General features: G+C 38.4%; 1 protein-coding gene across 1 annotated transcript in view; it reads left to right on the forward strand.

Moving 5' to 3' along the window:
* Positions 1-12,546, forward strand: part of FRK (fyn related Src family tyrosine kinase) — a 98,173-nt gene that overhangs the window by 45,670 nt on the left and 39,957 nt on the right. The gene's annotated exons all lie outside the window — the stretch shown is intronic.

The raw sequence follows: 12,546 nt of genomic DNA on the forward strand, positions 1-12,546 counted from the left end.
TTTAAGTGGAATATCTTGTCCTCCCAATGAACTTTTTAAATTTTGCTAATGATCTGCTTCTCGCATTGAGTTAGTAGTTTCCACCTGCAATTACCTATAAACATCAAAGAACTGGTTTTCTTGTTTCTTCCTTTAATGGTCCCTCCCCCCTCACTGTTGCCAACCAAACCAGCCTGCTCACAGACACCTTGTTGGTTCTTCAGTTGTGCACATGCCCTTGCGCTTCATTTCTTTGGATTTCTCGTCTTTTCCAAACCTGTATTCAAAGTGTGTTTTCTTTAAGAAGGCTTCCATCATTGACTCACTGTTGTTCATATCTCTGACAGCACCCCTTGGTGATTAAATGTTCTTTTTGTTTGATCACTTTCTCTTTGAGTTATTACTCAGTTAAAATGATCTTTTGTCCCTCCCTTGATACTCTAAGATTCTCAAAGGAAAAGAAATGCACTTTTCTTTCGCTTTTTCATCTGTTCTTCGTATACTTATGAAGTCAATATAACTGATATATTTCAGCATATAAAGCACATAGAAAATTATATTAATATTACCCTGTATGGTAACGAGAAGGTAAAGATACTTTAAAGATGTTTCCTATTTTTCATATGGGATAAAGAATTCAACGAAAGTGAGGGATGACACAGTATATCATTTAGTGTTGAAATGATAAGTACCATTGTTGAAAGTTAAACATGAGCCTGTGGTTTTGCTGGTGTCTATTCTAATAATGGGTACCTGTGCTGTATCAGTCACAAAATATTTTGAATATAATCTCTGATATTTATAAAAGAGATACAGATTCTCCTTCTTTTTTTCTTTTTGTATGAGAAACTTGTTATCCAGAAAACTCAGACTGGCCTGCCAAATCCAAAACATGGCTCTGTGAACCCATCCAGAGCAGGTGCACATAGGAACCACCACTGATTAGACTCAACCCTTTGGTCTTGTTTTTTTCCATGAAGATGGTTCTCAAAGAAAAAGTTATTTTGTAGCTTTTTAAAGAATACTCAATGGTTTAAATAAAGTGGGTTGAGATAAATATCATTCATGACACTGAAAGCTAAAATTCTATAAAGTTAAGTGAATTAAAAAGTTCCTTTTAGCTTTCTATCTTGGAGTGAGAAAGCAAATGATTCATGAAGGAAGGTAACTATTTTTGAGGGGTAGGAAACTAAGTCATTCTGAAATTAGTGACCCGTATAACCATTAAAAAAGAAACGTTAGTACCTCAAAGCTTATTCATGTAAGAAAGAAATGTGAATGAACATGTGTGGTATTTTGTGAAGTAAAGCATTTCCCCAGGAATTACAAAATCAGTTTACTTTCTTTGGATATGACAAAGATAGAAACTATTTAATGTTTAACTCAACTCTAACCCATATTCTTCTAGGTTCTAGGATAAGCATTATTACAAATGTATAAAAACAGAGTACACAGGTTAAATTTTACACTTTTATTTCAGGCTTGATGATTGGAAATATCATCATATATGTATATATTTTGTTTTTTATTTTAAAAATATTAACTTTTATTTCCTTTTACACTGTTGAAATGGTTGGGAAGCAAAAACAGTGCCTTGAGACTGAATGCTTGTCTAAACTTTGTTGTATTCTTCCTAAACTTTTTGTGAGGAATTGCATACTTTTGATGACTAGACTCAGGGAAGTGGATTCAGGTTACAATCAGATGCTTTCATAAACACGTGGTACTGTACCTTCCTCAGTGGGGAAAGTACCAATTAGTTAACCTTACTTCCTCCCTGAGAAAATTCCTTCAAAAGTCCCCTTTCATGATGACTACAAAGGTGAACAATAGCAACAACAAAGCTTTATCAAATGACCCATACAAGGAATTTCCTGGTTTTTCTGTGACTGCAAGTCCTACCTCAGATACTGGATGTGACATTGTCACTTTATCACACACACTTTTCCTGTGTGCAGCCCTGATATTCCTGTGTTTTGGAGGGCAGAAAAGTCAGCCTCATTTTTGGTCTCTACATTCACGCAGAACTGTTCCCTTTGGCAGAAGAGAGTGGTTAGATCAAAATCTGTGGTCTGAGGCCAATTAACTTTTGAATCTGTGCTGCAACTGGCCCAGAGCAGATAAGGCTTCTTCCTTAAATGCTTTGCCCTTCACACTCTTTGGCAAGAACGAATAAAAGATTACGTGAAACACAGGCATTATGTTAAGTCCAACATTCAGTATAAATCAAAAGACTATATAAAATGCCCACACTGAGATACAACGTGTTAACTGCTTCATCAGCAAGTATTTGTTTAACTGCTCCAAAAAAGCATATCTGGTGTTATCAGACTCAGTCTTTATGCCAGGGAGGTCTGCAGCCTCAGGTGAACACAGGGACTAATCTCAAAATAAAAAGTAATACTGTGCAGCACTAGCTTTTGTGTGTGTCTTGCCAAACCAGAGGAGTAGTGGCTGAGCACTGAAGGAATGCTAGGGAGGCAGGTTTTAAGTGATGCTGCCACCAGTAGTGGGAAGAGGATGTGTTAGCTGGAGCAGAATTGACATAGGGAAGACAAGGCTGAAGAAATGGCTAGTGGCCACATGGAGGTGAGTTAATAAAGGTTTTACTCCATGAGCAAAGGGAACCCTTAAAACTTTTTTTATGTGTATGTACTGGTGAGATGTACCAGGTCATGTTTTCTGATGATTAATCTAGTGGTGGTGGTGAGCCAGTGGGATAGAGACTGAGGTGATGCACATAAAACTTGTAGCCACCGTGCCTGGCCCCTCGTGTGTGATCTGGAAGCAGAAGCTATTAAGATTAAAGGTAGCAGTAAAACATTTCCATAGTCCACATTGTGATGATGCACAGGACAAAGGTTGTGGTGGGGGAAATGGAAAGGAGGAAAAACTAAGAGAATACGTTGATCAGTATTATTATTATCTTTTTGTCCTTATCATAATAGGGGAGTGGGGAAAAGTGACAGGGCTAATTACTACAAGCCAAGAGGGATGCTGAGCCAAAAGGAAGGGAAGGGGAGGGAAGGGGAAAGGACATGAAAATTACCTGGACCATAGGGAACTTTGATAGAGGCTTTCCTGGCAGTGTTACTGAAACACAGATTAGTGTAGGCAAGTCATGAAGAACCTCCATAACTTAAGGGGTCATGATTCCAAGCCTTAGGTACCATAAATGGCTAAATGTGATTATGAACGTACCCTGCAAACTGTAGGTATTTTGCAAAAATGTTAGTCTTGCTGATTCTCCCAAACCACACTGGTGGGGACAATAGGTGGTTTTTTTATCCATAATAACCTGTGTTACCATGATGACAGCAATAAAACACCCCTAACCTGCATTCCACCAGGGCAGTCATCACCGGGTACTTTCCCATTGGTGGCTATGCCAAATTGATCTACCCACTTTCTTTTTTGCTGTTTTTGGAGAGGATACAAGTATTGGTATTAGAGATCTATTTTTTAGAGTCTAGCTAGCCATCTTTAGAATTTAAGGCTAGCTGTCTTAGTTGTTAGGGAGACATTGGGAAAAGAAATTATTTGTTAAATTTCTAAACATTAACCAGAAGTTACTGAGGATGAGTGTACCCTTTTAAAAAGAGGAGGAAATTACCTCCATCTTATTGGAGTTATGAGAGTCCTACTTTGTGCCAGTCAGTGAGGCAGCAGAGTGAATAGAATAAGGCTCTAGTAAATGAAATGAGGAAACATTAATGGAGATACCACAAGTATTCACAGGTTTATTTCCCTAAATTTTGATTGATATCTATATTATTTAGATGTTGGTATTCAGTAACACTGCATAAATTTTGTTTTTTTTTTTAAAAAGATACATTCTGTCTTTTTTTGTAAAATATAGTCCAGTTAATCACACTATAGCTTTAGTTAGCTTTATATATATTTATATAGCTAGCTTTATATATATATATATATATATGTATATAGTTATTGCTTTAATTTCATGCAAAGGTGGGCACAATAAAGGACAGAAATGGTATGGACCTAACAGAAGCAGAAGATACTAAGAAGAGGTTGCAAGAATATACGGAAGAACTATACAAAAAAGATCTTCATGACCCAGATAACTGCAATGGTGCGATCACTCACCTAGAGCTAGCTATCCTGGAGTGCAAAGTCAAGTGGGCCTTAGGAAGCATCACTATGAACAAAGGTGCAGGTGATAGAATTCCAGTTGAGCTATTTCAAATCCTAAAAGATGATGCTGTGAAAGTGCTGCACTTATTATGCCAGCAAATTTGGAAAACTCAGCCGTGGCCACAGGACTGGAAAAGGTCAGTTTTCATTCCAGTCCCAAAGAAAGGCAATGCCAAAGAATGTTCAAACTACTGCACAATTGCAGTCATCTCACATGCAAGCCAAGTAGTACTGAAAATTCTCCAAGTGAGGCTTCAACAGTATGTGAACCAAGAACTTCCAGATGTTCAAGCTGGACTTAGAAAAGACAGAGGAACCAGAGATCAAATTGCCAACATCCGTTGGATCATTGAAAAAGCAAGAGAGTTCCAGAAAAACATCTACTTCTGCTTCATTGACTACAGCCTTTGACTGTGTGGATCACAACAAACTGTGGAAAATTCCTCAAGAGATAGGAATACCAGACCACCTTACCTGCCTCCTGAGAAATCTGTTAGGTCAAGAAGCTACAATTAGAACTGGACATGGACTAATAGACTGGTTCCAAATTGGGAAAGGAGTACCTCAAGGCTGTTTATTGTCACCCTGCTTATCTGACTCATATGCACAGTACATCATGCAAAATGCCAGACTGGATGAAGCACAAGCTGGAATCAAAATTGCTGGGAGAACAATCAATTACTTCAGATATGCAGATGACACTACCCTTATGGCAGAAAGTGAAGAAAAACTAAAGAGCCTCCTGATGAATGTGAAAGAGGAGAGTGAAAAAGCTGCCCTAAAACTCAGAATTTAAAAAACTAAGATCATGGCATCCAGTTCCATCACTTCATGGTAAATAGATGGGGAAACAATGGAAACAGTGATAGACTTAATTTTCTTGGGCTCCAAAGTCACTGCAGATGGTGATGGCAGCCTTGAAATTAAAAGACGCTTGCTCCTTGGAAGTAAAGCTTTGACAAAACCAGACAGCATATTAAAAAGCAGAGACATTATTTTGCTGATGAAGCTGCATCTAGTCAAAGTTATGGTTTTTCCAGTAGTCATGTATGGATGTGAGAGTTGGACCATAAAGAAGACTGAGCACCGAAGAACTGTTGCTTTTGAACTGTGTTGGAGTTGGAGTTGGTGTTGGAGAAGACTCTTGAGAGTCCCTTGGACTGCAAGGAGATCCAACCAGTTAATCGTAAAGGAAATCAGTGCTGAATATTCATTGGAAGGACTGATGCTAAAGCTCCAATACTTGGGCCAACTGATGCGAAGAACTGACTCATTGAAAAAGACCCTGATGCTGGGAAAGATTGAAGGCAGGAGGAGAAGGGGACGACAGAGGATGAGATGGTTGGATGGCATCACCGACTTGATGGACATGAATTTGAGCAAGCTCCGGGAGTTGGTGATGGACAGGGAAGCCTGGTGTGCTGCAGTCCATGGGGTTGGAAAGAGTCAGACACAACTGAGCGACTGAACTGAACTGAACTGATTGCTGTAGTTTGCTTTTTTGGATTAGTAAAATGGACTATTGCCACCTGGTGGCAACATGGCCTAGTCAAGACTGGACAGGCAGGACAGAGAAGTCAGTTCAGACACAGAGACCTAAGATCACGTTCACATATTCACGTGTGTTCTATCATTTCCTCCAAGCCACCAAGTCTAAAAACAAATATATAACTTCTCCCTTCAATCAGTTCTCTTAAAGTAAATGCTATTTATTAAGTGTGAGTGTGGCCACGCATTGATCACTTTACACACATAAAACAGGACTGCAGGGTAATGATTATTAGTCCCATGTACAAATGAGGAAATACAGGCGTAACTTCCTAGTGAGATGCTGTAGCTCTTACTTCTCATTACACTCTGCCTTCTGATGTGCTGCTGAGTACGTTGTCCTTCTGTGATGCAGTTTTGATATCCTGGTGTCATGTTTGATCCATCTGTTTCACTGCTTATCCACTTTTACTCATTCCATACTCCTTTGAGATTTTTCTTGTAGCTTTCAATTCTAACTGCCCAAATTTCTAGTTCAGATCTTTATAACGTGCAGTTTTTTTTTGTAGCATGTACCTGATTGACTTCTTTCAACATTTTTTGTAAATAAATTGTGAAATGATATAACTGCATCTTATTACAGACATCCAAATTACAGAGAAGAATGCAGAATAAAAATTGAAAGTCCTTTGTCATCATTTTTTATCTGTCCCTAATCTCCAAAGAAGTCAGCACATATAATTTTTGACTTGTTGGCTTTTGGAATATAAATAAAACTATAATATTCCTAGTACTTTGCAGTTTACCCTTTTGTATCCAGCAATATGTCTTGCAGATCTTTCTATGTCAGGGCTATATAATTTACACACAGTAGACACTCAAATGTTTGCAAAATAAACCTTAGATTTCAATTACATACTCCTTTTGTCTATAAAAACATTGTATTTTTTGCTCTGTTTTCATCTAATTGAAGCATTTTCTTCCAAGGTTGTAAGTTACTACGGAGCTCCTCTTTTTGGTTAGTCTTAATCAAGGTCTCTTTTGTGGTGGATAAAACATAGTAATAAAGGTTATTTTCATTAAATATCAATAAAATGTCTATGTGTGAGTGTGTGTAGTGTCATTTTATTGGATAGTTATTCACTCGTAAGTGCGAAATCTAACTTATTCTCCGATGTCCTATGTAAATTTCTAACCTCTTCACTGTTTCTGTACCGCAGTAGTTCTCGGTCTTTGGTGTGCATCAGATGTACTGGGGGACAAGTTATTAAAACCCAGGTTGCCGGGCCTCACCTTCAGACTTTCTGGTTCAGTAGGTATGATGTAAAGCCTGCAAATTTCCAAGTTTCCATGTGATGCCGACCCACATTTTGAGGATCATGTTCCATAAGACTCTTCTTTGATGTTTTATAACCTCTTAGGATTTCTTGATTTCTTCTTGGCATTCACTGTTTCCTGCACATAAGAACTACAGCTTACAGAGAGCCCTGAAAATGGCTGCGGTGGATGGACTCTTCCAGAATGCGGCCAGCAAAGGCTCTGAAGGCATAACCGAGGTGGATGATAGTTCTGCCGGAGGCTCAGACCACAAATTAAGGAACAATTTTCACATGTGCAGAGGGTGGAACGCACTATCGGTTGCCCATTAGTCTATGCAACAGCATGCGCTCTAGTGATCACAATCTATAGCAGATGCATCAGCTTTGAGTATGAAAGATGGCATTATAATGCCACTGCATCCAGAAAACTATTTTTATTCATTTTCTTCACTTCTTTTAAATATTTATTTGTTTTTTGGCTGTGGTGGGTCTTCATTGCTGCAGAGGGGCTTTCTCTAGTTGTGAGGAGTGGGGACTACTCTCAAGTTGTGGTTTCTCATTGCACTGGCTTCTCTTGTTGGGGAGCACGGGCTCTAGAGTGCGTGGGCTTCAGTGGTTGCAGCACATGAGCACAGTAGTTGCGGTTCCCAGGCCTTTAGAGAACAGGCTCAGTAGTTATGGCGTGCGGGCTTAGTTGCTCCAATGCATGTGGGATCATTCCAGACCAGGGATCAAACCAGTGTCCCTTGGCAAATTCTTTTGAACCAAGAGGGAAGCCCTATTTTTTTCACTTCTTGATGGTAGCTCAGCCAAGTCAAACTCCAGATATTAAGTGAGCTAATACATCCAGTTAAATATTGGGATGGTCAAAAGTTTGGGTTTTTCCACAAGATATTATGGGAAGACCTGAACAAACATTTTTGCCAACCCAATAGTTTCATGTATTTCATTGTTATTATTAATTTTTTACTGGTGTGATTTGCCTTGTAAAGTGATTGTCCAAAAGTCCAGAATTGGTGAGACAGAAGTTCCTCTCTGCAAATGTAGTAAATGACTGTATCTTTAACCATTTGATTTACAGAACTGTTTGCTTATATGTATATTGGGCAGAGAGAACATGTCATTTTATAAACTTGATTATCCAAAATACAAACGTAATGTTTGCATGTAAAACTTCCATAATGGAGTGTTTACTCTATAGAGAAATGAAATATAGGAGATATAGTCGTACTTCTAATAATTTAATCTGCAAGATAAATTATAATTTTTATAGAGGTTTACATATTTACATTTGGACCAAACATTTTAATATTGCTGGATAATTAATGCACTAGAAATCAGGAAAATGTATGGGATTGATCAGTATATTTGATCCATGTTGCTTCTTTGCTTGAAGTATTTGTCTGAAGAAATTTTGCCATTGCTGGAAATGGAGTCTAAAAAGAAATTGCCTGAGTACTTTAACTATCAGTTCAGTTCTGTCGCTCAGTCGTATCCGATTGTTTGCGACCCCATGGACTGCAGCATGCCAGGTCTCCCTGTCCATTGCCAGCTCCCAGAGCTTGCTCAGACTCATGTCCATTGAGTCAATGAGGCCATCCAACCATCTCATCCTCTGTTGTCCCCTTCTCCCACCTTCAATCTTTCCCAGCATCAAGGCTTTTCCAAATGAGTCAGCTCTTCGCATCAGGTGGCCAAAGTATTGGAGTTTCAGCTTCAACATCAATCCTTCCAGTGAACACCCAGGACTGATCTCCTTTAGGATGGACTGGTTGGATCTCCTTGCAGTCCAAGGGACTCTCAAGAGTCTTCTTCAACATCACAGTTCAAAAGTATCAATTCTTCGGTGCTCAGGTTTCTTTATAGTCCAACTCTCACATCCATACATGACCACTGGAAAAACCATAGACTTGACTAGATGGACCTTTGTTGGCAGAGTAACATCTCTGCTCTTTAGTATGCTGTCTAGCTTGGTCATAACTTTCCTTTCAAGGAATAAACGTCTTTTAATTTCATGGCTGCAGTCACCATCTGCAGTGATTTTGTAGCCCCCCAAAATAAAGTCTGTCACTGTTTCCACTGTTTCCCCATCTATTTGCCATGAAGTGATGGGACCAGATGCCATGATCTGAGTTTTCTGAATTTTGAGCTTTAAGCCAACTTTTTCACTCTCCTCTTTCACTTTTACCCAAGAGGCTCTTTAGTTCCTCTTCACTTTCTGCCATAAGGGTGGTGTCATCTCCATATCTGAGGTGATTGATATTTCTCCCAGCAATCTTGATTCTAGATTGTGCTTCATCCAGTCCAGCGTTCCTCATGATGTACTCTGCATATAAGTTAAATAAGCAGGGTGACAATATACAGCCTTGACATACTCCTTTTCCTATTTGGAACCAGTCTGTTGTTCCATGTCCAGTTCTAATTATTGCTTCCTGACCTGCATACAGGTTTCTCAAGAGCAGGTCAGGTGGTCTGGTGTTCCCATCTCTTTCAGAATTTTCAACATTAGCTTTCACTAAGTAGGCATTTTTCCATAAAAATCTAGTGGTTTTTTTTTTTTAATGTGTTTACTTAAACTTTGTATAAATGGCATTATAATGTTATGGATCATTCTTGAACTTCCTTTTTTCCCTCAACAATATATTTGCTTTAACTCCCATATAGTAATCCATTTTATATGCATAATTAAGTTTATTTATCAATTCCCCTGAAGTGCACAATTTTAGGTTGTTTCCAATTTTCAATGTGAGAAATCTTTAGTAAATGTTCTTGTGGTATATTTCCTTGAGCACGTAGAGTATACAACCTAGACATGATATTAAGTAGTATACAAATATTCAGTTTTACCAGGTATTGCCAAATGCTCTCTGAATGAATTGTACCAATTACCTTGCCACTAGTATTAGTACTGTATAAAGGTTCTTCTTGTTTCACATTTTTTCCCAGTGTGTGAATGTGAAAGTTTTAAATTTTGTCCAGCCTGAAAAGTGAAATAACTTTTCATTTTTATATTTAAATATTCTTAATATTCATAATTACTGGCAATAGATAAAGGCTGTACTTCCTTTTTTTTTTTTACTGGTTATTAGGTTTTTCTTTTCTATCATCTATCAAGTTTATACTATGTCAATTTTTGTCATGGTATATACTGTGTCTTATTTATTTTTTAGTGAATATAGATCTCTATATAATCTGAAGAATAATCTTATTCTTGGTTATATGCTGTGCAAGTACCTTTTCCAGGTCTTTGGCTTATATTTAAATTTTATTTCATGGCAATCTTGGTGTTGTTAATTTTTAATTGTGATGAGATAAATATCATCAGTCTTTCCCCTTAAGGCTTATATGTCCTCCTTTTCTTTTTGTATTGTTGAGGAAAGCTTCCCTACTCCAATATCCTCAGAATGTTTTAAAGTTTGCCTTTTATATTAGGTCTTTAATCTATGTAAAATTATTGTGTATGCTGTAAGTAGCATCAATTAATATTTTCATATGGATTATGAATGGTACTAGCATCATTTATTGACTAATCTATACTTCCATCACTAATTTGTATGTTTGGTTCTGTTTGAGTTTTTAATTATGTTCCATTATTCTATTTACTTATTTATGCAGTGATGGAAAAAATAAATTTCTATTTTTCTATAAATTTATTCCATCGCCACCTTAGAACATTTCCAATCAGTTCAATTCAGTCACTTAGTTGTGGTCAACTCTTTGAGACCCCATGGGCTGCAGCACTCCAGGCTTCCCTGCCCATCACCAACTTCCGGAGCTTGCTCAAACTCATATCCATTGAGTTGGTGATGCCATGCAACCATCTCATCCTCTGTTGTCCTCTTCTCCTCCTGCCTTCAATCTTTCCCAGCATCGGGGTCTTTTCAAATGAGTCAGTTCTTAGCATCAAGTGGCCAAAGTACTGGAGTTTCAGCATCAGTCCTTCCAATGAATATTCAGTGCAACTCTCACATCCATACATGACTACTGGAAAACCATAGCCTTGACTAGATGGACCTTTGTTGGCAGAGTGATGTCTCTGCTTTTTAATATGCTGTCTAGGTTGTAACATTTCCAAGCCTTTTATAATTTCAGTTGGGCAAACAATAATCTATGGATATTAATTTGATTCTTGTTATTGAATCAGTATGGCAGTCATTAGTGTAGTCCACCCAGTTTTCTGCCTTTGAGGAAATAGTAGGATTGCATTTTCCCTTTGCATTTAGGCATGAACATACAACTTACTTGTCCATAGGCTCATTCTTGAGCAGAAGCTTTAAATAGAAGCTCCAGAAGCCAGCCTGTGATTTGCCACAGTTTCCAACCCTGCCTTCCTGGCCCGTCATGGAAGCATGGAGATGGAAATTCTTTGGTAGACATAGAGATGGATGTAGCACGGGTGAGCTTCAGTGGATGTGCAGCTGAGTACAGAATAAATCTCTGTTGTCTCTAAACCACTGAGATTTTTGGAGTTGTTCATTGCTCTAACGTAATCTAGCATTTCCTGGCTAATATGGTTAATATTATATAATTTGAAATTTGATGATTAGGAAAATGGTAAACAAACATCATTTGTCAGGGGGTCACAGAGAGTCAGACACAACTGAGCGACTGAACTGAACTGAATTATATTTTAATGTCTTTTTTTCTCCAACTTCTTCTACTTCTTTCAATGATATCACCTTTGTGCACTCATACTGTCTGATACTTGTGACCTCTTCAAACAGTTGGAGCCAATTTTGAGGGCCTCTCCCAGCTGCAGTTTCTCACTCAACCTGTATCTTTTCCTTCAAGCCTACATTTCCTTTTCAGTGCTTATATTTTAAAAGATGATAACCTGAAAAGATAAATGTTTTACCTAAAATCTTTAATGATAAAGATAAAAATATGACCCCGTAGTGAAAGTTTATTAGTGAAAATCTGGCTATCCCAGTTTCGTCTTTATCATATTGGTGTCTACTGACTTGACATAGACAGTTTTAAACTGGCTCTGATATTAATACCCATAATTCTTTGTTGGAGTTGATCACATTCACATTTATAGACTCTTGTAGTTCTGGAATGTTATGGATAGGAGGGTAAAGATAAGAAGTGGAGGGGACGCTGAGAAGATACTACCCAGGCAGAAGTATCTTCCATATAATCTAATCTTTCCATGGATGAAGGGGCTTCCTTGATAGCTCAGTTGGCAAAGAATCCACCTGCAATACAGGAGACCCCAGTTCAATTTCTGGGTTGAGAAGATCTGCTGGAGAAGGGATAGGCTACCCACTCCAGTATTCTTGGGCTTCTCTTGTGGCTCAGCTGGTAAAGAATCCAGGCACAATGTGGGAGACCTGGGTTCAATCCCTGGGTTGGGAAGATGCCCTGGAGAAGGGAAAGGCTACCCACTCCAGTATTCTGGTCTGGAGAATTCCATAGACTGTATAGTCCACGGGTTGCAAAGGGTCGGACATGACTGGGTGACTTTCACTCACTAACTCCATGGATGAAAACTTCCTTCTAAACATGTAAAATCATCTTACATTACTGAAGGAGTTGATAGCGATGTAGATGGGGAAAGGTGGAAATTAAAGCCCAGAGAGGGACTTCCCTGGTGGTCCAGTGG

The sequence above is a fragment of the Moschus berezovskii genome, chromosome 10 (genome assembly GCF_049115385.1).
Source record: "Moschus berezovskii isolate FMDL1 chromosome 10, NW_MosBer_1.0, whole genome shotgun sequence".
Classification (NCBI taxonomy): domain Eukaryota; kingdom Metazoa; phylum Chordata; class Mammalia; order Artiodactyla; family Moschidae; genus Moschus; species Moschus berezovskii.